Source organism: Urocampus carinirostris, chromosome 20 (genome assembly GCF_059441175.1).
Source record: "Urocampus carinirostris isolate Australia breed hairy pipefish chromosome 20, RoL_Ucar_1.0, whole genome shotgun sequence".
NCBI lineage: Eukaryota > Metazoa > Chordata > Actinopteri > Syngnathiformes > Syngnathidae > Urocampus > Urocampus carinirostris.
Window position 1 is genome coordinate 21,339,472 of NC_142368.1, and position 27,199 is coordinate 21,366,670.

At 41.1% G+C, this 27,199-nt stretch overlaps 1 protein-coding gene across 2 annotated transcripts in view; it reads right to left on the reverse strand.

Annotated features, from left to right (window-relative positions):
* The window catches only part of hivep2a (HIVEP zinc finger 2a), a 112,423-nt gene extending 105,375 nt beyond the window's left edge, over positions 1 to 7,048 (reverse strand). The window contains exon 1 of one of the 2 annotated variants that reach the window (XM_088324643.1): positions 6,731 to 7,048. The gene's annotated coding sequence lies outside the window, so the exon portion shown is untranslated. The remainder of the gene's footprint in view (positions 1 to 6,730) is intronic. The other variant, XM_088324641.1, reaches the window with a different exon arrangement.
* Positions 7,049 to 27,199: the final 20,151 nt, after the last annotated feature.

Genomic DNA, 27,199 nt, shown 5'->3' on the forward strand with positions numbered 1-27,199 from the left:
AACATTTGTGCTCTATTGTTTTTTAGTGGCAGGTGAGGACTCATTCATGTTTAATAAAAATTTGATTTCAATGTATCCCAAACACAAGTTCATTATTGTTGTGCAGACTTTTGCAACCACAAAGTTTCCACCTGTTTTCCAATTGAGGTCACAACAAAAGGTGGATATAAAAGACTTATCTTAGTTCTTTTTTGTTTATCTCACAAAACAGGGGTGTGTAGACTTATCTATTCTATTTGTTTGTGTGCTGGTGTCAATAATTCAACCAGGGGCTCTCGGGTTCCTCTTGAGCTCTCTTTCATAACGGCAAAGTTTTTCGGGGTTTGCAATATGAGTTACAGTCGGCCTTTGTTCGCTCTGCCAGGAAGTTGTTTTTATTCTTCTCTGGTGAGACGCACGAGCGTATTTTGTGTAGCTAATGGATCGATTATACATCATTGGCGACACTGGTAATTCCTTTGCAGTAGGAATGAGGCTCACAAACTCAAACTTCCTTAGCATAGCTGTCACGCTAGAATACAACTGTGACGTTCGTGTCTGGTGAGGCACAGTCAGATTTACAAATATACCAACCTAAAGTATATCTCTTTGATCATTTGATTATCAAAGCAAGAAATAAACTGCAACATAGCATTTTATTGTCTTACCTTAACTTATAAATGAAGGCTATAATAGGTAATCCTGAAGAAAAAAATTCCACACAACGCTAAAAATAATATTGGATGGTTTGACTTGCTGTTAGCTTGCTTGCTCACTTATTCTATTTTTGTGTGTCTGAGGTGAGAGCCAAATCAGAATCCTTTGTCTCATTATCACCCTCTGCCACGAGGCAAGATAGTTGCATGCCTCACTCTTCATCTGCAGACCGTCAGCACTGTAATACATTCCCTAAGGCTCATTTTAAATAAATGCATCAATAGAAAAGAAATCCTCCATTCCGCAAAAAAGTCCATGAAACAAGAAAGAAAATAGCAAATGGCTTGACTTGCTGTTAGCTTGCAAATACTATCACTATTTCTATTGTTTGGGTCTGAGGTGTGAGTCAAACTAGAAACCTAACCCTCATTATCACCCTTGGCCATGAGGCAAGAACATTTCATGCCTCACTCTGCATCTGCAGACCCTTCAGCACAGTGGTATGTTCCATTCTTTTTGTATTCATAATATGCATAATATAGTGAGAACATTCAGTAATTTTGTAAAAAGAAAATCCTAAAATTGTGAAGTTAAATGAAAATGAACTTTGACACTGAATAAATATAATCATTTAATATATTGAGTGTTCTTAAGGGGGCTACCTGGTGCCTTTTGACACCGCATTGGAGACCTCTGCCTTGATACAATTACACATCACTGATGAGCTGTTGAGTTATTTGGCTACTCATGTGGAACAGGGTTCATTCACCTTTTCATGGCCAAATTCAAGCACTTTTTAGGGACTTTCAGAGACAATTTTTAAATCCCAGCATTTTCAATAGAAGAAATCTGGTGTGAATCATGTATTTTGCAGATCTGCAAATATATCTTGTCACATATGCAATCTTTAACTGAGCGTGTTCAATTATCAAGACATATGATTGTTTGATCTTGAGTAAAGTGTGAAGATGTTTGTGGATCTGAAAAATACATGTGCGAATATTTTTGAGGCAAAACTATCCACATGTAGATGTCGGGTAAAAATGAATAAAAATAAGTAATATGTAGCTTACACGGCAGCGCAGTGGTTAGCGCATGTACGGCACAGTTCTGAGGTCATGAGATCGAACTACCTGTGTGGAGTTTGCATGTTCTCCCTGTGCTTGCGTGGGTTTCTTCCAGGCACTCCGGTTTACTCCCACATTCCAAAAACATGCATGTCAGGTTAATCTGCCGGTCCAAATTGTCCCTAGGTGTGAATGAGCAAGTGAGTTGTCTGTCTCTGTGTGCCCTGCGACTGACTGGCAACCAGTTCTAGGTGTCCCCTGCCCACTGCCCGAAGATCACTGGGATGGGCTCCAGCAACCCATCGGGTGAAATGACGCTTGTAGGGACAATGCCCTACAAACTAATGCCATCACAAGGGAAGATATGCAATGGCAAAGTGAAGCGGGCAGTTTCAACATCATTTTTTCAAGCAGACTTGTTTAAAGCATTTACGAGCACTTCATCCAAAATTCAAGCACTTTTCAATTCTTAAAAAAAAACAGCAAGCATTTTCAGGGATTTCATGCACCCGTATCAACCCTGGTTGTACTTGGGCCTAACTAGTACCCAGATGTATGGAGTATCTCCTCTTATACCCTCTTTCCTCCTCTACTGTGCAAAGGGGAAAGCAGCCGATCGTATTGGGATCTGCTTGGAAAAAAACAGAGCCAATACTGGCAAATTTCGAAATCTTGACTATTTAAAACCACCAATGGACCGGTGCCTGCACACGTGCTGTGTCGGACACGTCATCCGACAGCATGTGGACCGCAAGGGACCCTGCCAGGTCTGCGCCACCGCCCTCAGAAACCATCTGTGACTCTTATCGAGGTGCAAAACCTTTCATTAGCGGCTGTCGACGGTCGCCCGTCCAAACCTCGGCTCTTTTTTCTGCGCTCCTTATTGTCCTGCGCTTTACAGCTTATTTTAAATTTGTGGCGACCGAGAGGCCATGCAATTCCAAACGGTATTTGGAGAAAAGAAAATCCCACTGAGATTTCTCAATGGTCACTGGAATTGCTAGTGTGTGAATTTCTTTTTTTAAAATACCATTGTTATTTTTGTCATAATCAGGCCTGGGTCATAAATCTTCCACCACTGTGTTTGCACAGTGAAATCATTGCGCTGTGGGTATATTTGCACTCTTTCAACATTTATTTGCACTCTTTCCAACAAGATATTTTATTTACATTTGTCCTGCGCTACTGGTACGGCGTTTTAGGTATGATTTACTCATTAGTGGAAGTACAGTTTTATGTCTTCACATTTAAACTTCTCATGCCATTATTCAAAGTTTGCGAATAAAATTTGTTTAGAGTAATCTTGCTGTTTGTATGTTAGTAAAATAATCTATCAAAAACATCCATCGATCACCAACTTAATGATTGATATTGAAGGAACCAAGGAAACCAAGGAAAAACAACCAACAAGCCGCAGCAATCACAGACACAAATGGTGATGGTCTGTCCGCTTGCTCCCCCTGGCTAAACTCCAAAGTGAATCACACGAGAGGTTAAGGCCATGAAAATATTTTAAACGAGTTAGGCAAAGGGCAAGACTAATATAGCTCTTTTTAAAGGAATGGTAGCTAAAAGCAGCAAAATCATTTTTAAATGCTGTCCTAAACACAAATGTCATGCAGAATAAGAATTTTTGGGGTCATACTAATTGGGCTCACACCTTGACGTCACATTAGCAGAAAACTATTGTTTCGTATAAGACTTTAAAAAAGCATCTCTTACTCAAATGTAAATGTAACTGGTTTGCATTTATATGGCGCTTTTCAAGTCAATGAAGACCTCCCAAAGAGCTTTACAATGTGCTTCACACTTTTCCCTTTTACACACTAACTAACCGACAGCAGCGTCAGCCATGCAGGGCAACTACCTGCTATCGGGGGCATTAGGGATTCAGTGTCTTGCCGAAGGACACTTCGACTTATAACTCAAATGTAAAAAAGTACAGATGAACCTATACTGATTGCAGGTATCAGTGGTGAAACCAGCACCATTCAAGGTATTAGTACCGATACCAGTATCGACTGTATTCTAATGACCATCAGGTAATTGAAATTGAACGAATGATTAATCAATTATCAATACAATACTACACCAAAATATTTAAAAAAGGATTTCTTTCAATATATAACTTACTTAGTAGCAAAAATCCGATCGTGAATACACATACAATAAAACATGATCAATTTATAATTGCAACAACTTGGAACCCATGCTGCTTGTGTCTTCCTAAAAAGCCACAGTGGAGAGCATACTGGCATATGGCATCACGGTGTGGTATGCTGGGAGTCCGGCAGCAGACAAAAAAAAAAACATACAGATTATCAACACAGCCCAGAAAATCATTGATTGCTTTCTGCCCAGTCTGGTGGTTGTTGCTTGGTTGTGATACCACAACAAGGCCAACATCATTATAAAGGAATCTTCTCACCCACTTGCACCACATTTTTGACTGGTTGCCCTCTGGTTGGCGCTACAAGTCCCTTATATTTAAGACTAACAGGCTCAGGGACAATTTCTTCCCCAAGGCCATCACTACCCTAAATAAGCACGGAAGACTGAAAAATACATATCTCTTCAGTTGCATTGAAAACTGGGTACTCATGACTTATTTATCTACTTACTTTTTTTTCTATTCTATTCTACTTATTTGGATTTTGTTGTTGTTGCAATTATTTTCATTGCACTATTGTTACAAAAAATAGTTTTTATTGCACTATTATTACATTTCTCCACTAGTCTCCAAGTATTACCTAGTACTGTACTGTTTTGGCCTGTTTATCTTGACATTCTTTTATCATATTTTTCTCTTTTAAGTCTCTCTTATGTTTTTAGCCTGGAGTTCCAAGTGTAATCTAAGAGCAAACAGGAAATACAATTCATCCATTTTCTGCACCCTTTACCCTCACTAGGGTCGCAAGGGAGCTGCAGCCCAACCCAGCCATCTGGGGTAGGAGACACCTTAACTGGTTGCCAGCCAGTCGCAAGACACACAAAGACATCCAACTAACTTGCTCATTCACACCTAGGGATAATTTGAATCTGCCAATCAACCTGCCTTGCAGGTTTTTTGAATGTGGCAGGAAACCAGAGTGCCCGGGAAAACCCATGCAGGGACAGAGACAACATGAAAACTCTGCATGTCATTGCACGGGGGAGGCAGGTTGCCGGAAATGAACCCTGGATCTCTGTAATTTAAAATATCTAGAAAATTTGGTATTCATATCTTATTTATCGATTTGTTTGGGAATTTGGTTGCTGCTGAATGCCATTGCACTATTTTTCATTGCAATAGTCTTACAATGCTCTACAACTTAGTCCAGTCTCCAAGCACTACCTTGTAAACATATTTGCCTTTTTATCCTGACATTCTTTCATCCAATTTTTCTCTTGCAAGTCTTTATTACGTTTTTACCCTGGAGTGCCATGTCGAATCTCAATACAAACAATGTTCACTACATTGTTATCAATGAGCGTCAAGACAATTCAATTCAAAATATGTATCTTGCCAGTTGTATTCAAAATGGGTACACTATAGAGAAATTGGTATTCATAGCTTATTTATCAATTCAATAGGGAATTTTGTTACTGCTGAATGTCACCGTACTCTTTCCCCGATGCACTTACATCTTAGGCCAGACTCCAAGCACTACCTTGTAAATATTTTTGCATATTTCTCCTGACATTCTATTATTTCAATGTTCTATTTAAAGTCTTTATTACGTCTTTACCCTGGAGTGCCATATATAATGTTGTTGCATATAATGCTCACTACGTTGTTATCAAAGTATCTAAGGTAAACATGCTAAAGGCTCATGTTTATGTGTTATATTATTGTATTGTACAGCTTGTGTGCAAATATTTTTGTTTTCTTTTTTAATTAGTGGTTGATGTTGTTTCTGTGCTGTGCCAAAATATAAGCCACAAACAAAAGACAATAAAGATAATATATAAATATACTAAAAAATATTACGATATCAAGTTTCTTTGGGTAGAACAGGAGTTGCTCGCGATACTATTGTAAGTTTAAAATGTCATTTCTTTGCTTTCTAATTTTGTGGGGTAAGGTTCTGTTTTCTTGTTTTGATTTTTAATATGAATTCCCTGCATGATAAAAAATGGAATAAGAGTATGCACTTCAAATATTTGGCCTGGGCACAAATATGTATTATATTATTATATTGTACTGTGCAGCTGTTTTATGTGCAATTAGTTTGCTTCTGTTAATTGATGATTAAAAGTTGTTTTTTCTTTGTGCTGCATGCCTGAATAAAAAGCCACAAACAATTCTTATTCTAATCCATAACACAGGATTTAGTAAATATGCCCAAATTTATATTAAACAATATCTCGCCTATTTCTCTTATATTCTGCATTCAAAGTGGAATCAAAATGAATATTTGCATTTCCCCATCGACAAGAAAGTTTTACACATGTCGAAAAAATGTTAAAATGTGCCTGGAGTGCTGCTGGGAAGCGGTAGCTATCGGTAGGAGTCCCCCCGAAGAGGGCCCTTCTCTCGACGGCACACGTCATGGAACATTCCCGGAACCAGCCAACGCGCCACCCACCAGCCTGACTCCTCATTCGCTCTCTTGCCGAGGAAACAAACAGCACGCACTCACTAAAAGTCACCAATTCTTGAAAAATGATTCCCCATAGTGGACGCAGAAGCACTCAGAAAGTACAGAAACAGGAAACAATGGAGGAAACGGCAAAGAGCGAGGGCCCCGTCAGGTCACGGGCAGCCTTAACAGCATACGCGGCAAAACGATCACCGGTGAGCGGCTGTCAAGCTGCGGACAGCCGGGCCCCTGGCGCTGGTCCGCCTTCCGGCTCCATCCGCTCGGTCGCGCAAATTCCTCGGGCTGTTACGCAACGCGGCTAATCTGCATGCAAGGCAACGCGTGCCCGCCCGGGGTATTCCCCACCGCACCGTCGTGGACTCCCCGGACGGAAGCCTCCAACGCGGCAGGGAGTCCGGAAGGGACTCCGGGTGATGAAGGTGGGAGGTGGCCGGTCTTACCTACCTGTAGCCGGGGGATGACAACAACCCGCCGCGGTGACGGGATGTCCCTTCCGGGACTTGACACTTCTCGGTTCGATTGAGCTCCAGAGGTCGGATGGAAGGATACAAAAGGGGGGAAGCTGGGCGGCTGTGCGAGGCTCGGAAATCGAAATCCACGGAGGAAAAGTTGCGCGAGGAAAACGGAAGAAATCCTTTCCCGGTGCCGGAGCTCCGCCGCCGCAGTCAGCCACACCGCGAATGCGAGCGTGGGGTGAAATCCGGAGACACGCAAACATGCACGGGAATGAACGCGCGCGGGCGCGCGCTCGCACGGGGTTATTCCGAGCGCCGCTTCCCAGAATAGAAGCAGCGGCGAGAGGGAGGCCGGGAGTGACAGATAGACGCGCGCGTGTGTGTGCGTGTGTGCGTGCGTGACGTCGTCGGATCCCCCAGCGTGCAACCAGGGCAGTGGGAGGGGAGGGAGGAGGAGCACTGGCCGAGGACAACTCTCTGTCTGTCGGTTTAGGAGAGCAGGATTCCCCGGTCACCTCTGGAGCGACCTGTCTGTCCAACCGCCCGCCCGTCTTTCTGATTGGCTGACGTGCGTCTTGTCACGCTTATCACTCACCCCCCCAATTGTTGCAATCTCAATAATTGTGTGAAGAATATACACTATCGTTCAAAAGTTTGGGGTCACCCCAGGGGTGATAATAGGTGCAGAGATTTGGGGGTGTCGAGTTTTTTTCATTTCACTTATTGGGATATAACCAATATTTTGCTGAAAGTTTTTTATTTTTAAAGATGATGCTACTGTGCGCATGCGTCTGCCGCCTGGGGATTTCCCATCATGCATCATTCCGTGGTAGTTGTGTAGTGAAAGGAAGTCCGTCTCTTTTCAGAGAACCGGCTTTTTCGGCTCAACTCGTTAAAGAGAGCCGGCTCTCAAACGGCTCACTTGTTTGATGAAAGATGAAAAAAGACAGGTTTGTGGTTATCCCTTTAATCAGTATATTACCAACAATAATTTAATGCAGAAAATGAATTAATAATTTGAATAAGAAAATGTATTATTCTACTTAATTATATTTGCATGTATTTTTTCCTTCTGCAGTGAACGTCCAAGCTACTTAATTTTTGAACTTTTTTTTATAATAAACCTCATTCAATGTCGATCAACTCAGGATCTCACAACAAAATGTTAATTAACAATATATATGATATAACAAAACACATGTACAATATAACATGTTGTACTACATAAACACGTTTGAAAAAAAATATGGTGTAAGATTATTTTGTATTTTGTAAGGGAAAATACGACATTTGTAAGGGCATGGAGCCCTGGAAGTTGACAGGTATGCTACACTACCGTTCAAAAGTTTGGTGTCACCCCAGGGGCGATAATAGGTGCAGAGATTTGGGGGTGTCTAGCTGGTTAAGACATTTTTTTCATTTCACTTATTGTGATATAACAAATATTTTGCTGAAAGTTTTTTTATTTTAAAAGGCCGTTTTTATCGTTTGTCTGTTCATTTTTTTATTTGAATAATGGCATTCTCGGGCTTCCATAATACTAGTTTACGGTAATACACCGGAGCCTCCACAGACACCACTGCTATGCCGCAAGTGACAGAAGCTAAGCGGAAAAGGAGTGGAGAGTGGGGCGAGAGGGGTGATTTAGCAGGCATTTTTGATTTCTACTTTAGTATATTCTGGCCTTATTTACGGAAAAGTAAGTTTTTAAAATGTTATACTATTTGGGGGGGTGCTTGGGTTGAATTTGGGGGTGCTCCTGGTCTTTTTTCAGGGCCCACCCTAATGACAAGCTGCAACCCAAATAAAAAAAAAATAAAACACTTGTCAAATCTATCCAATAAAAGGTATTTGCAGCTTATATACTTTTTTATTGTTTCCATAATACGATTTTTTTAAACAGAATTACCAGCAAAAGCATGGCGACTCATAGTACCAAATATACTGTACTCACATGCATAAAAGCCTACATCCAATATAAACGACCCCGTATACTGCTTTAAAATGATCAAATAATAAAGAAATTCAAAATATTAACAAATCCTGGATCCCAACGTTGAACATTATTGAATTAATATACTGGTAAAAAGCTTACAATATAACATTTTCGACCATTTACTGTACTTTCCAGCAGTGCCTCTATGATGTATGTGTCATGATTACGATCTAATGCACCTCTGCCCGCTCCTTTGGTGCCAACTGCCTCGGACTCTGATTGGCTCCCTGTCATTATTCAAACCATCGTCTATCTGTCACTGATTGTCAGTCTGTCTACGAACCTCAGTGTAATCTAGGCAAGCCTTTTCGACCCTGACTCCCACCTGCTTTTGCTCCCGTGTGTTTTCCGGCTTCGACCCGTTTTTTGATCCTGACTACGTCTACTCTCCTCTCCTGGCTTTCAACTCGTTTCTGATCCCGACCAGGTTTTAACTCTCCTGCCCCGGCTACTGACCCGTTTTTTTCCCATTCCCGACACCGCTCGCCACGGAAGTCCCACTTCCGCGTTCAGAGCGATCACCGGATCGTGGGTGCAACCTAAAGAAAAGCTCATGAGAATCTCTGCCCAATTTCGTTGTCACAATATGTTAACCCATTTTGTAACAATGACAATAAAGGTATATTCTATTCTATTCTATTCTATTCTCCGTTCTGGTCCTGACAGTATGACTTTATCGTTGTTGTCACTGTTTTCCACTTCCCCTTCCGGTTATCACTATCTTTTTTGGGACACATTATTAAGGGCAGTAAAAGGAAATCTCATCTCATTAGCTGCACCGCTTATCCTCAGTAGGATCGCGGGGGTGCTGGAGCCCATCCCAGCAATCATCGGGCAGTGGGCAGGGGACACCCTGAACTGGTTGCCAGCCAATCGCAGGGCACACGGGGGACAGACAGACAACTCACTCGCTCAGTCACACCTAGGGATAATTTGGACTGGCCAATTCACCTGAAATTCATGTCTTTGGAATGTGGGAGGAAACTGGAGTGCCCACACAAGCACGGGGAGAACATACAAACTCCCCACAGTAAGGCCGGGAGCTGGATTTGAGCCCACGCAGGAGGTTCCCACGACCCCAGAACTGTGCCGCACACGCGCTAACCACTGCGCCGCTGTGCTGCCCTAAAAGGAAATTAAACCAACAAAATCACAATAAAATGAGATGTGGTCTGGGCGCTCTTAAATGCGCAGATTGACTGAACAGGTAGAAAAGATCAAACAGGGCTTTATTGACATCTATTGTTAAGGGTTGAAATTGACCCTCGGTTTTTTTCTTCTTAGCATTATTTTGCCGAGGAAAAAGGCCCACAGCCCAATGAAAATGGGTCCGTGGCCCACTTTTGGGTCCCCACCCACCAGAAACACTGAACCAGACAATTTTGTGTTTTCCATAAAAATCTCACACTTTTATTTATCAAAAGGAGGTTCCTAATATCTGTGTTTCTTTGCCAATGTTAATCTCTTCCTTTTGTTGACCAGTCTCAGCTGTGGCTTTTTCTTTGCGATGCCTTGAAGGCCAACATGTAAGAGTCGCCTCTTCACTGCAGATCTAAAGTACTTTTCCTCATGCTCGGTTGTGCAGGCCTCCCACTTCAATTTCTACTCAGTGCTGCTCTGATCTCTGTAGGGAGTAGTACACATCGCTGTAGGAGATCTTCAGTTTCTTGGAAATGTCCTGCATGTAGAAGCCTTAATTTCTTAGATCAATATCATACTGTCCAGTTTCACATGAAAGTTCTCTTTTTCTAGCCATTCTGAAAGTTTAATCATACAACAAATGTGATAGTCCAGATACTTGACAAGCTCAAAGGAAGGTCAGTTTTACAGCTTCTTCAATCAGCTAAATGTCAGGACCAGAACTGAAACAGGACTCACTTGCGTAACATTTACCACAGGTTTTATTGAAGGAAAGAGGAAGGACTGCACCCACGATCTGGTGTTCGCTGGAGGCGGGAAGAAAATCGCTCTCGTACTGGGATTGTGATCCGAACACAGAAGCAAAGACGGGACAGGCGGGAGTCAGGGTCGAAAAAGGCTTGCCTTGTAAAAACAGCGGTTCGCAAACGGACTGACAACAGAGGAGTGACAAGACTGAGTTCAAATACTGATCGGGAGCCAATAAGAACAGTTGGCGCACAGAAGCGGGTACAACTGAGTCACATCAGTAATCGTGACACTAAAATGTTTTCAGCTGTGCTCATTTCATTGCACAAGAGTTTCCTAATCGTCTATTATTATTTTAACGCAATTAGCAAACACATTGTACATCAGAGGCTGAGGAATTTTGATAACAGGACTCTGACAAAGGACGTCAGGCATTGCTTTGATAAACGCTCGGTGTTGTTCTGAGACATTGAGGCGAGGGTGTGGACCCTACGTGGGGGGCTGTCATTGGCACGCCCATGGGAGGAGCCGGCACACCAGCTTGCTGAAAAACGTGGGCCTAGGAAGAAAGGCAGAAGATCGAGAGAGGAGGCTTGACAGAGACTCAAGCGGCACTAATTCGGCTAATTCAGCCATATAAATTCGATGGAGTTTGTTAATTTGTTTAAGAAATTAAATCTGCCTAGTCTCAACAGGCGGCTCTGGAGCCGTATGTGGCTCCTTGGTGCTCACTAGTGGCTCCCTAGCGCTTTTTCAAAAATGTTTGATAATGGAAAATGATTTGGTTTCTGTAAGAGAACAAAAAATGACACAAACATTCTCTATGGTATAATAAATTTACAACTTTGCAACTCAGATCTCCTGTTTCAAAGTGGTGTTCCAGTGTGCTTCTCATAGTTGCAGTTCAGAATACACTAGCTTCCCATTTTCCTTGAATGCAGCACGAATCTTGAGGCAATGAAATTATTATCAGATGAGAGCTAATAGCAATATGCAAAACCTTATCCTGAAATGTATCAAAACTGTTATTAAGTTGATTTTGTTGTTGTGGGCAGTATGTGGATACTCTTCTGTTGGCAGTGGTGTGTCCTACATGGAAAAATGTTCCACGAATGCATCACCTGATCCGCCCTGTCAACGCCTCTCAGATTCTCATGTTTGGATGGACAGTGGGTCAAATATTTAGGTCAGGGGATTTCCAAAGACATCTAAAGATGAGATGCGAGTTCCCCATGGTTGGGGTTTCCAAAAATATGCAGTCTGGTATGTGGGGTGAAAACCCGCTTCATGTCTCAAGAGGGAGAAAGCCGGGTGGAGATATTTGGCTGTGACGTGCCTACAGGCAACATTTTATTTCACATACTCGAAAAAAAAAGAGCACATCATTGATATGATCTAAGAGAAATAAATATGCATCTTGGATGTGTGGCTTTTGTGGGTGTGGCCAAGTAACTGACATAGGAGGAACATTTCTGTATTTCCCGCCCTATACGGCAAACATGATTATAAGGCAATAGTCTTTTGTGAGAATCTTTTCAATATAAGGGGCACTGTACTATGAGGCACATCAAATTAAAACTAAAGTTGTCAGGACCAGAACGGAAACAGGACCCGATTGCGTGACGTGTACCACAAGTTTTATTGAAAGAAAGAGGAAGGGCTGCGCCCACGATCCGGTTTTCGCTCGACGCGGGAAGCAAGTCGCTCTCGGATTCCGACTGGGATCCGAACACGGAAGTGGATCTTCCGTAGCAAGGGATGGCGGTGTCAGGGATTGAAAAACAGGTCTGTAGCCGGGACTGGGAGAGCAAGGCGTGGTCGGGGTCGGAAATGAGTCGTAAGCCAGAGCGGGAGAGTAGACGTGGTCGGGGACAAAAAAAGGTCGTAAGCCGGGACGGGAGAACAGACGTGGTCAGGAGAAAAACAGGTCGTAGCCGGAGACAGACGGGAGCAAAAACAGGACAGGTGGGAGTCAGGGTCGAAAAAAGGCTTGCCTAGTATACACTGAGGTTCGCAGACGGACTGACAAAAGGGGACAGACAGGACTGGGTTCAAATACTCATCGGGAGCCAATCAGAACCCGCGGCGGTTGGCGCCAAATGAGCGGGCACAGGTGAGTCCCATCAGTAATCATGACAAAAGTAAGCGCGAAGATTGCATCATTATAAATACATAAATTTTAATTCAAACAATTTATTTCATAGAATATGAATTACTGTCATGACATCTGGCTTCCTCACTGAAATTAATCTTTTCATTCATAAATGGTTACTTGTGCTGCCCTCCGAAGTGTTCCCTTTTTTGACAGGTAGACAGCTAGTGAAGGACGTGCAACAACAAAATAGGAATCGAAAGAACATGTTCACTGAAGGAGGGCAATCCAAGACCACTCTATATATTTCTCAAAGGTAAAATAGAGACCTTGCACTGTCACAAATGATTGTGAACCTAACGTTATTTACATTTGATTAAACATTAACATTTATTGGACAATGGAATACATTGCCGACTAGTTCTATTATCGATTTTTGTCGACATCGTCGACTTAACGTTGCAGCTCTAATAAGCTCAGGAGATTTCAAGCTGTCATTTGGCATTCACTTTCTAGCATCGGGATGGAAACAAGATATGCAAATGCCCGTCGCCATGGCGCTCGTTGCCACAGCGTCACCGCTGACGAGGTCACACACCGATGAGCCTCTTATAGGCCAAGGCAGACGTTAATCCACTTAGAACTGGCCAACACACATACACACACACGCACACACACATACACACACACACACACACACACATACACACACACACACACACACACATACACATAAAGCACCTAGCCGTGTACTGCAGGGAAAATGACAAGTATGTTGCCACAAAAGCTCAAGGGACCACAATATGACGCGCACACACACACAAACAATCCACTATCCAGTTACGAGGCATGATCAAAAGAAGAAAGTTTTGTTTTGAAACGCTGGGATGAAAAATTTCAGTTGGCGAAAAAAGTACTGAAGCAACAATTTCCTCACCATAGGGCAAGGAGCGCTAAATCTACTCTTAGTTAAATACAAAAGGGAAATACACACACATTTGAAACAAAACCAAGCAAACAGTGCTTATGTAGACCACCAATTACACAGGGAGTTCACATAGAGGCTAACCACCTACCGTATTTTACGCACTTTAAGAAGAACCTAAATAAGACAGAAATGTGAAAGCGCGCCTTATAGTCCAGTGCGCCTTATGTGGCTTGCGAAACTATTTGCCCCCCTTGAACTTTGTGACCTTTTGCCACATTTTAGACTTAAAACATAAAGATATAAAACTGTAACTTCTTGTGAAGAATCAACAATAAGTGGGACACAATCATGAAGTGGAACACACTTTACTGGATATTTTAAACTTTTTTAACAAATAAAAAATGAAATAGTGGGTGTCTAAAATTATTCAGGCCCTTTACTTTCAGTGCAGCAAACTCTGTCCAGAAGTTCAGTGAGGAAACTTGAATGATTCAATGTTCATCTAAATGACTAACGATGATAAATGAAATCCACCTGTGTGTAATTAAGCCTCTGTATAAATGCACCTGCACTGTGATAGTCCCAGAGGTCTGTTAAATGTGCAGAGAGCATCATGAAGAACGAGGAACACACCAGGCAGGTCTGAGATACTGTTGTGGAGAAGTTTGAAGCTGGATTTGGATACAAAAAGATTTCCCAAGCTTTAAACATCCCAACGAGCACTGTGCAAGCAATAATATTAAAATGGAAGGAGTATCAGACCACTGCAAATCTACCAAGATCGGGACATCCCCCTAAACTTTCAGCTCATACAAGGAGAAAACTAATCAGAGATGCAGCCAAGAGACCCATGATCACTCTGGATGAACTGCAGAGGTCTACAGCTGAGGTGGGAGAAGCTGTCCATAGGACAACAATTGGTCGTATGCTGCACAAATCTGGCCTTTATGGAAGAGTGGCAAGAAGGAAGCCATTTCTTAAAGATATCCATAAAAAGTGTCGTTTAAAGTTTGCCACAAGCCATCTGGGTGACACACTGAACATGTGGAAGAAGGTGCTCTGGTCAGATGAGAACAAAATCGAACTTTTTGGCAACAATGCAAGACGTTCTGTTTGGCGTAAAAGCAGCACAGCTCATCACCCTCAACACACCATCCCCACAGTCAAACATCGTGGTGGCAGCATCATGGTTTGGCCCTACTTCTCTTCAGCAAGGACAGGGAAGATGGTTAGGATTAGGAAGATGGATTGAGCCAAATACAGGACCATTCTGGAAGAAAACCTGATGAAGTCCGCAAAAGACCTGAGACTGGGACGGAGATTTGTCGTCCAACAAGACAATGATCCAAAACATAAAGCAGTACAGATATCCAGATAATAACACTTCTCTGCTATGTCATGTTAGAAAACTAACAATGATCCAAAACATAAAGCAAAAGCTACAATGGAATGGTTCACCAAAAAACATATCAAGGTGTTAAAATGTCCAAGTCAAAGTCGAGACCTCAATCTAATTGAGAATCTGTGGAAAGAACTGAAAACTGCTGTCCACAATTGCTTTCCATGCAACCTCACTGAGCTCGAGCTGTTTTGCAAGGAGGAATGGGCAAAAATATCAGTTTCTCGATGTGCAAAACAGAGAGACATACTTCAAGCGACTTGCAGCTGTAATTGCAGCAAAAGTATTAATTCAATGGGGCTGAATAATTTTGCACACCCACTTTTTCCTTTTTTGTTTGTTAGGGTCTCAAATATCCAATAAAGTGTGTTCACTTCATGATTGTGTCCCACTTATCATTGATGCCTCACAGGAAATTACAATTTAATATCTTTATGTTTAAGGTCTGAAATGTGGCAAAAGGTCCGAAAGTTCAATGGGGGCAAATAGTTTTGCAGGCCACTTTAAATCCAATATATCTGATCTTTTGAGTTGCAGCAAAGAAAATAAATAAATAAATATTTACCACAAGTAAAATTTCAATATTTCGCTATAAAAGAGCCAGACTGTTTTTACAAATGTATTTAAAATGACCTAGATGCACATAGTCCAAAGAACAAATGTCAGCTGTTAAAAACTGTCACATTTCCAACAATTGAGAATCGTCAAGTTCTTTTGTTACAGACTTTGCAGTTGACCACTGAATGCACTTCACAAAATTCACATAATGTTTGTTTCATTTACTGTTCTAATGATGCTAATAACCCTCTTCTTGGTTTACAGGGATGAAAAATGTTTATTTAATTTCAATTTATCGTTAATTTGCTTGCACCTAAAAAAATGCCAAGTATTTTTAGGTACAATCACAATCCCAAAACATGCATGGCAGGTTAATTGGCCGGTCCAAATTGTCCCTAGGTGGGAATGAGCGAGCAGATTGTCCCTGTGTGCCCTGCGACTGGCTGGCAACCAGTTCAGGGTGTCACCTGCCCACTGCCCGAAGATAGCTGAGATGGGCTCCAGCACCCCCGCGACCCTACTGAGGATAAGCGGTGCAGATAATGGATGGATTAATAACTATCTGATAATTCGAATAATCGTTTCATTAGCCGGTTGACGGATCCCTTAACCACATGGGTCATCGGGGCACCAATGAGGACCCAACCCTGGACAATTTTCCTTCCTCTCTTCCTGCCCCCTTTGACTGTGCCCTGGAGGATTATCTTGGCTAATCTTGATGATCTTGTGATTAGACCACACGACCTGCATTTGTCTGATCATTGATTTCACTCCTGTGTTCCTGTCACTGCAGTTGGGTTTAAGTCTGGCAAGTGCGGCTATGGTCTAAGGTATCCTGGCCATGATTTCTGTTTCTGAGCCTTCTTCTGATATGATAGCTCCAAGATATATAAATTTGGTGAAAGATTCTAGCTCACTGTGGTTGATGGTGATGTTGGGGTGATACCTTGGGGTTTTTTGGTCATCACTTTTGTTTATTCTGTGCTGATTTCCATCCAATTCGGGCTTGATGCCTTGTCCAGGCAATTGACCAGATCTCTGAGTTCCTGTTCATCTGCTGCCAATTCGGCAGTATCATCAGCAAAACGGAGGGTAGTGATGTTGTGTCCCCCAATACTGACTGTATCTTCATGTTGCTCCAGCGCTTCAGACATGATCGGTTACTAGTCTACAATTAAAATAGTCGTGATTTTTATCCCCAGTGCTCACACAGTCAATCCTTCACACCACACACTCTCACACGCCCGAGGGTCGTTTTGTGTGTTTTTTGCACAACCTCCCTTCTGAGCCGAAGTGCGGCCGCATTGCCAGATGTTGAGTCATGTGAGTCATAAGTCTCGCTGGCCTCAAACGACTGCAGCTTGAGCTGCTGCTTTCATTGTTGACTTGGAAGCAAAACAAGCATGAAAAGCAGGAACTTGCTGAGCTGTTAGGCCCACGTCCCAAACCGGACGTCAGTGAGGCCCGAGAACCGTCATGTGATTTAAACAACCAATCAAAAGACAGATTTGATAAAAACACAACAAACAAACAACATTACTGTCCTCTGGAAAATAAATTTGAAATAAAGTAAAAGTATCTTTTGATGCTCTTATTTGAAAGGGGCAGTGCATAGACTTATCTATCTATCTACCTTGGTCATATCCCTCAAGAGGGGTGACCGACAGCAAAAAAAACACATCCACAAAAACAAAGAGAAAAAGGGAAAAAGTAGCAAAAAACACACACAAACATTTTTGGACCATGGCCAACCCTAACGCCCAAACAAGTTAGGCACCTCGGCACCTAAGTTGGTCATGCTTTCGTACCTCCGGTTGAAACGGGACACAAGAAAGCGGCCGTGTCACTCGGGTCAGGGTGACACAACACACTCTTCTGTTCAGCAGCAGGGCCCGACAGCTTTCACTGGTTTAACCCTGCCGCATCATACGGTGCCCTGCCCATCCTTTAGAACGCGTCCACAATCCCACTATCCTTGTTGGTGATAGGAAGGAGTGGAGAGTTGTTGTGAAATGATAGCGCATAGACTTAATTTAGAAATTAAGCAAAGACAATAAAACATGTGTTTCTATGCTACTGTTTTTATATTCTATTTTTGCCCTGCCAATCAAATGATGAATTACTTTAACCCTATTTGTAAATCTGACTGTGCCTCACCAGACATGAACCTTAATGCACATCACTGCTACATCGAATTTGGCTTAGTTATTGTGCATTACAGTAATCCCTCGGTTATCGCGGTTAATGGGGACCAAAACCACCTGCGAAAAGTGAAAATCCGCGAAGTAGCGACGCCCCTTCATATATGCTTAAAAAAAAAACGTTTTTTTTTAAAAAATTATTTGATTATTATTTTTTTTAGACCCGGTTAATGGGGACCAAAACAACCCGCAAAAAGTGAAAACCTGCGAAGTAGCGACACCCCTTCAAAAATGCTTAAAAAAAATAAATAGAAATAATAATAATAATTTTATTTTATTATTATTATTTTTTATTATGAACCCGCGAACGTGGAACTGCGAAGTAGCGAGGTCCCACTGTAGTATCGTTATCAGTAGCTTGGTGAAAACGTACTCATTACACATTTATTCATTTGGATATGAATGTATTTTTAATGGAACTATTCCAATGAAATTATATTGTGATTTTCTGTGGATCCAAACGCAGGGAAGCAAGAAGCATGGCAAGGCGCTCAAAAATGATGGTATTTAATCATGAAAATCACAAAAGAGTATCAAACCAATGGTCAAAAACAATAAAATGGTCTTAACCAGAAAACAAAACCCAAACCTCACAAACCAGGATGAAACTGGAAAAGGTGACGGTGATGATTTAAGGTGAGAAATGAAGACGACCCGATAACGGGCTTTCGCCAAAGTGTCCTTATGAGGCTCAGGGTAATAAGGGACAGGTGTGTGGTGGGTGGACACACCTGTCCCAATTCCAAAACCGTTAGATTCCCTCTATCAAGAACCGGAACCTGATCAGGACCCGAAACGCGTAACGTTTCTCACACAAGCCTTTTATTTTACGGGAAATGGGGAGTCATGCACGTTAGCCATCAGTCTGACGTGGAATGAACGGAAACCAGAGGCCGACGAGATCGATACCAATTGCCCGAGCAGATATCGGACAGATAGGGTCGATACCGGACAGGACGGGACAGACAGGTTTGTTATCAAAACAGGATATCGAAATTAAACAGGGCAAACTAGACGGGAACAAAACTGGAAACCAATATTGAACAGGACAAAATAAACGGGAACGATACCAGACAGGAAATACCAACAGGAAACAGGACCGAGTCGAAACCCACATCTTGCGGGGCAGAGGTTCGTTGACGGACTGACCAAGGACGAGTGAGAGCACTGAGCTTAAATAGACGGAGAGCCAATCTGTTAACGAGCCACAGCTGGCGCCACACGGGCGGGGCCAATTGGGCGCCATGGCAACCGTGACACCCTCATGTAGAATACCAGGGAGATGGTGGTGGACTTCAGCAGAACTAGAACTCACCCGGTTCCTGTAACTATCAAAGGAGAATGTGTAGAATTTGTCCAGACCTACAAATACCTGGGTGTGCAGCTGGACAACAAACTGGACTGGACTGCCAACACAGAAGCTCTATGTAGGAAAGGCCAAAGCGACTTTACTTACTCAGAAGGCTGGCCTCCTTCAACATCTGCAAAAAGCTCCTGAAAATGTTCTATGAGACTGTTGTGGCAAGCGCCCTCTTCTATGCGGCTGTGTGATGGGGAGGCAGCGCTAAGAAGAAGCATGTTTCTCGTCTTAATACAACTGGTGAGGAAGGACGGCTCTTTTGTGGGCACAGAGCTGGACAGCCTGACAACTGTAGCACTGAACAAGCTGCGGTCAATCAATCATGGACAATCCATCACATCCACTACACAGCATTATCTCCAGACAGAAGAGCAGTTTCAGCAACAGACTGCTGTCACTGTCTTGTACCACGGACAGACTGAAGAGATCTTTTCTTCCTCATGCCATGAGGCTCTTTAACTCCACCCGGCAGAGTAAAGGCCCAGATTAAACCACATTGCGTATTACCGATTTTTATTGCAATATGTATTCTGTGTAGCACTATCTCGATACTTTATAGAACACGCTACAGTGGGTATAAGCACGTCACATTGGGTATCTGTGTATTGTATTATTTTTGCTTTATTATTGTATTGTTTCTCAGCACAGGGATGCTGCTGGAAATGTGAATTTCCCTGCGGGGATGAATAAAGTATCCATCTATCTATCTATCTATCTATCTATCTATCTATCTATCTATCTATCTATCTATCTATCTATCTATCTATCTATCTATCTATCTATCTATCTATCTATCTATCTATCTATCTATCTATCTATCTATCTATCTATTTATCTATCTATCTATCTATCTATCTATCTATCTATCTATCTATCTATATATCTAGAAAGAGGCAACAAACTATTTATTTATGCATTTTCAATGAAACCATTTTATTGAATTAGTTATTTTTTGTATTTTTGTAACTTAATTTAAATAATTTATTTTTTATTTTTAAAGGAACCATTTAATTTTTTAATTCATTTAGTTATTTATTCATTTAAATACATAACACATTTGAATATAATACAAAAAAATACAAAAAAAGGAGCCTTTGAGCCTTTAATATGTCACAAAAGCAAAGGACGTAATGTCTTTGCCTCAGAGTTTTTTTTTTCAACAAATATATGAAAGCCACAATGCATATTGAATGATGTGATACTCAACATTTACAAAATAGCTTTTCTACAGTGATTTAGAATCTAGTTTTAAGAGGGGGATGATGATTTACACCTAAAACAACAGCAACCAGAGGATAAATGTGCTGTATCTGAGTCAGATCAGAGGTTTCTCCTGGCACTGTTAACCATGGAAACTAGTAATATCTGTTTCATGTAGTGGAGAAAACCCCTATTTAGAAAACTTTCTGGAGAGGGATGGGCGCCACCAGGTTGTACTTCCACGTTACACCACCGGAAGTAGTGCCCCGATGACCCTGGTGGTTAAGGGTTTTGTGAACCGTGATTTCTATGATATAGTTCTGTGAGACAACTTAGCCACTGTGAAGTCTACAGCAGCACATTGAGGCTGAAATCTACTGTAATTTCGGAACTGATTATAAGGCACACCCAGAAAAGTGTCTTGTGATATTTTTTTCATGTATAAGGCGCACTGGACTATAAGGCGCTTGTGACTAAAATTACAGAAAGAGCTCGGGTTGCATAGAAAATAAATAAAAACACTTGATTCGGCTTCAACAGTCGCCTCCTTAAGCGCTAGATATAAAGTATTAGAAATGTACTGTATACTGCTTGTGAAGTAGTACAGGGAAATATTTAAAACTTTTTGTTTTGTTTTACGCTGTTATAAAATTATTGGACTTGTTTTTGTTCCAGATTTTAATTAAAACCAGAGGAATTCTGTTGAATGGCTTCTGTTTGCTGCGGTAACATTTTTAGTCCATTTTTCTGTTGTAGTCCGATTGAAACATATTGAAAGAGTTTGGATTTACGGTACTGTAAATACTCAATTTCCGAGTAATGGGCTACTTTCGGGTGTCACTTATAAAGTGATTGCACAAAGTCCAGACAGTCACTCAGTGAGTAAGTCTTAATTTTACATTCATTTATTTATTTATAATGAAACATTTTTATTGAACTATTCATCTACAAATTTAAATGCAACTTTTTTATCAGTTTATTTTATGTATTTATGTAACTTATTTCAAATCAAATCAATTTTTGAAATAACCCATTCATTTTTTTACCCATCTAATTATGTATTTGTTTAAATACATACATAATTTGAATATAGACACAAAAATATTTGAAATGCAAAGTAATTTATGGGACAACGAGCCTTTAATATGTCACAAAAGCAAAGGAAGCAACATCATTACCACAGCTTTTTCAAAAAAATATAAAAGCATCAATTCTGAGGTATGGCTCATCTTTGAAAAGCAAAATGACGCTTTCCAATGAAAAACAACAGCAACCGAATGATGAAGGTCCTGTATCTGTGTCCGATCAGGAGGCTTCATGCATACCAGAACTATCTGTTTCATGTAGGGGAGCAAACCTATAACCAAATACCAGGCCTGGGTAGGGATGTGTCACGGTTGCCCATGGCACCCAATTGGCCCTGCCCGTTTGGCGCCAGTTGTGCCTCGTTGACTGATTGGGTTCCCTCCTATTTAAGCTCAGTGCTCTCACTCACCCTTTGTCAGTCCGTCAACAAACCTCCGCACCCGCATGACATGGGTTTTGACTCTGTCCGGTTTCCTGCTTGTGTTTCCTGTCCGGTATTTTTCCCGTCTATTTTGTCCTGTTTAATATCGATCTCCAGTTTCGTTCCTGGATATTTTGTTCTGCTTGTTATTGATCTCCAGTGTCTGGTATCGTTTCCGTCTATCTGTTTGTTATCGGACTCCAGTCTCCAGTGCCTGATAGCGATCCTGTCTGTCCCGTCCTGTCCGGTATCAACCCCATCTGTCCGATATCTGCTTGTGCAATTGGTATCGATCTCGTCGGCCTCTGGCTTCCTGTCATTCCTCGCCAGACTGCTGCCTCACGTCTTCCGCTTAACGATCGCCGAATCACTGGCATTTGGGTTAATGTGAAGCCCTTTGAGACTCTTTGTGATTAAGGGCTATACAAATAAAAATGACTTGACTTGACTTGACATGACTGCCCCATTTCCTGTAAAGTAAAGCTTGTGTGAGAAACGTCACGCATCTGGGTCCTCTTCTTGTTCTGGTTCTTGACAGGATGGGCACCTACCAATCAACAGCTGGTTCCCTCCAAGACGCCTTTTTTTTTCTTGTGATTCGTCAATATGCATTTTATTGGAATTCTGTGTTGTTGACTTTAAATTTTCTGAGCATAACAATGTTAAAACTATTTTGTATTTTCGCTTTGTAGATTTATAAATATCCATTCATTCATTATCTTTCTTCTATCTATTATTTCCATAGTAGAATCTTGTAGTATATCTGTAGTATTTTTATAGTATTACTTTACATTGATTTGGAAGTATTTCATAGTATGTCTACAGTAGTAATTTCGATTGCTGGTTGCTCGGACACAGAAATGGTATTTGCGTGGCGAGCGATGGTGGTGTCGAGAGCGGAAAAAAACAGGTCAGTAGCTGGGACGGGGGAGCAAAAATCGTGGTCAAGATCAGAAAAAGGGTCGGAGCCGGGAAACAGATGGGAACCAGAACAGGAGAGAGTCAGGATCGAAAAGCTTGCCTAGCGTAAGCTGAGGTTCGCAGACCGACTGACAACCAGTGACAGGAAGACGGGGGTTTTACAAGTGACAGGGAGCCAATCAGCGTCTCAGGCAGTCGGCGCCAAAGGAGCGGGCACAGGTGCCTCGTATCAGTAATTGTGACATGTATAGTATTTCTTTATTAAGTATTTTTTAGCTTATCTACAGTAGTATTTTTGTAGGATTCCTGTTGATGTAGTGGTATTTTTTTAGTATTTTGTAGAAGTATTTCCATAATAGTATATTTTTAGTGTTATTGACTTCCAATGTAACTCTTGTTGTATTTTTGTAATATTTCTGTTGTAATATTTCTGTAATAGTATTTTCTTTATTGTAGTATTACTGTAGTAGTATTACTTTTGCGGTGTTTCTGTAGTATTTTTTTCTAATCATAATGAAGACAAAATCATATGTTTGACGCTGTTTTTTTTTAGTTTTGTAGGAATTTCGTAGTATTTGTGTGTTTTTATTCAATCTGAAAAGTTATTCCAAGTAAGCAAAGTGTGTGAAAAAGCGCGCGCTTGCCAAAGGTGTCGTCATTGCAAAGACGCCAAAAGTGAGGAAAGAAAAAAATTAACAAGCGCTTACACAGCCACCTGCCTGCGGCTCTCGTCCCTGAACGCAACACAAAAGCTCTTCTGTGACAGCTGACGGATGAATAATGCTTACTCATACGCGCGCGCCCAAAGCGCACACGCACACACAGTTCCCGACCACACCTTCTGGAGACTCCAAAGGATAAGCCTTCAATAAAATACTTCGATATTTACCAATTACATAACATTTTCTATACACTAATCCAGGGGAGAACATACTATGCACCGCGGGCTAAACGCGGCCCGGCAGGCTTTTTTTATTCGGCCCGTCACACAAAAGTAGTAGATTTTATATATATGTATATATATATATATATATATATATATATATATAAAGTAAATTTAAGTTCCACTAATAACAAAATGTATGTTTTTGGTGCCAGCATTGTCCCTATTGCCCATTAATAATAATAATAATAATTTCCTTGGTATTGTCATTCTTTGTAACAATGTACACAGAACGAAATATTAATGAGTTGACTACAAAAATACTACTGTCAGAAACCAGAAACGGAGACAGGACCCACTTGCGTTCATTTTACTCAGCTTTATTTAAAAGGAGGAAAATGATTGCACCCACGATCTGGTGGTCCTAGAATATCATTTTTGTTTCATTCTGAAAAGAAGAAAAAACATAGTAACATTACTAAAAAGCTACCGCAGTAATAATATGATGAAGAAATCCTGCAACAGAAATACTAATGCAGGAATATGACTGGAAAAATACAACAAAATCACTACTCAGACATACTACTACAGTAACACTATAATACAACAGAAATACAACTACACAAATACAACAAAAGTACTACAGAAACATTACAAATGCTACAAAATTACTACTACAGTAATGCTACTCAAAACTCTAACATGAATGCTACCTCAGTAACACCCCAAAAATACTCTACAGAAATACTACAACAATAACGCTTAAAAATAATAATAAAAATACTACTACAGGAACACTTCAAAAATACTACCACATCATACAATTATACAGAAATACTACGGAAGAGATACTACAAACGTACTGGAAAATACTAATGAAATACTACGACACAAATACTACATAAATGCTACAAAATACTACGAGAGAAATGGTAAGAAATGTGGCCACCCCCACACTAATCCATTGGCGCTGTCCCTTTAAACTTGACCAGCGTGCAAGCGCATGCACCTTTTGCGTGCACGCAGAGCGTATCAAGGTGTGGCAAGGTTATTACATAATAGCTGGAGGAGAAAGTTCAAACTACCTGCAGATAAAGGGCTTCCTCTATAAACACAATTAAGGGGTGAACAGCGCTCCACAGCGGCCACCGTTGGTACTAACACGTTGCGTTATAAAATGATGACAGTCTCAACACATCAGACAACAGCTCCCCTTTATCAACGATTGCAATTCCCCATGGAGCAATAATAAACCTAACATACATACACAATGCGGCACCTATTAGGTCACAACAATACAGATTATGTGGAATAAACAGAAAGATCATTTGTGTCAACCCATTTTATTTACCAAACAAACAACACAAACAACTTTTTCATCATCTTTAATCGTTCTTTTCCCACTTGCAGTCAATTAAGTGTCGCATATTATCACGCTCATTACTCTGGGTAAACCATATACAAAAAAAAAACAAGAAAAAAAATACTACAAAAGACAAAATACACAACACAATAAATGACAAAATACATGACAAACGACAAAATACACGATGCAATACATATGACCAAATAAACATCAAAATACACTAGAATATACAAAACTGAGGACAAAATACTCACAAAAATAAATGAAATGAAATGATCTGCATTTCTATAGTGCTTTCCAAGTCAATGACTTCCCAAAGCGCTTTACAGTGTGCTTCACATTTCCCAATAGCGGCCGTGATCTGTGCAGCCATGTAAGGCGCTAACCTGCTTATTGGAGGTATTGGGGGTTTAGTGTCTTACCCAAGGACACTTCGACATGTAACACGGACAAGCCGGGATTCGAACTGGGATCCCTTAATCCTAAAATGATCGCTCTACCTCCTGAGCTACTGCCGCCCCAAAAAGGACAAAACACACGAGAAAATACTCAACAAATGACTAAATACACAACAAACAACAAAATAAACAAGATAAATACAAAATAAAGTAAAAAAATATACCACAAAATAGACAAGAAAACAAACAACTAATGACAATATACATGACACGCGACAAAATACACAAAAAAACCCCAAAGTAAACACAAAAAACAAACGCCATAATATACAAGATACATAACAAACAACAAAATACTTGACAAACTCCTTTTCCTCAAATTTTCCTCCTCCCTCCATCTCACCGTACCCACAGCCCGTCTCAGCTCCATAGGGAGCAGAGCTTTCAGCTGCTCTGGCCCCCATCTCTGGAACTCGTTCCCACATGACATCTGAAATCCCTCTACCTTGTCCATTTTAAAATCTGGACACAAAACCATCTCTTCCGACCCCTACTTATCTACCTCCCATGCCCCCTCTTTTTGTTTAAACTGTATTCTGTTTTTATTTGTGTGTTTATTGCTAGTTTGTTTTATTCTAGCTTTATTGTAGTTTTATATTCTGTGTACAGCAACCTTGGGTGTCCTGAAAGGCACCTTGAAATAAAATGTATTATTATAAAATAATGACAAAATACACGACAAACGGAAAAACAATGGACAAAAACCATGACAAAATAAATACTAAAAGAAATACTTGACAAAATAGTCGACAAAATGCATAAATAAATTGCATTTAAGTCATATATTTGTGTACTACGTGATTTATTTATGTGTTCAATTATTCATATGGCATATATTTGTAGGATTGTATTTATTTATACCTTTCTTTTTACATACGGCAGGATTGGTCCGCCAGATCAATAAAACGCAAAGAAATCATGCTAGTTATAAACCAAATTTTCTAGAAAATCAAAATGATCCTATTTTCAGAACCGATTTGCACTCTACTTAGGTGTTCTTAGGGGGCTTCCTAGGGTGGTGACCCCTGTTTTCAGGGAAGAAACTCAGTATTGGCGTTACAGGACTTTTGTTTGGCTACGCAATAAAATGCAGCAGTCTTATGTAATTCATTACAAATTGTAATTCAATCTGAGAGAAGCTTTGTTACCTGAAGTAGAGACACATCTTGTCTCATCTCATTAGCCGCACCGCTTATCCTCAGTAGGGTCGCGGGGGTGCTGGAGCCCATCCCAGCAATCATCGGGCAGTAGGCAGGGGACACCCTGAACTGGTTGCCAGCCAATCGCAGGGCACACGGGGACAGACAACTCACTTGCTCATTCACACCTAGGGATAATTTGGACCGGCCAATTCACCTGAAATGCATGTTTTTGGAATGTGGGAGGAAACCGGAGTGCCCGGAGGAAACCCACGCAAGCACGGGGAGAACATACAAACTCCGCACAGGAAGTCTGGAGCTGGATTTGAACCCACGCAGGAGGTTCCCATGACATGAACTGTGCCGCACACGCTCTAACCACTGCGCCGCCGTGCTGCCCCGTAGAGACACATTTTAAATGTAAATGCACCAATCCGTTCCATGCCCTGCAAAAGTACAGTGTATTTTTTTAACTAAATATCCAAAGAGCACCAGAACATGAAAAAAATAGATGTTAAAATTAGATTACCGCTCAATCAACAAAACGAGAGGCACATCAATAA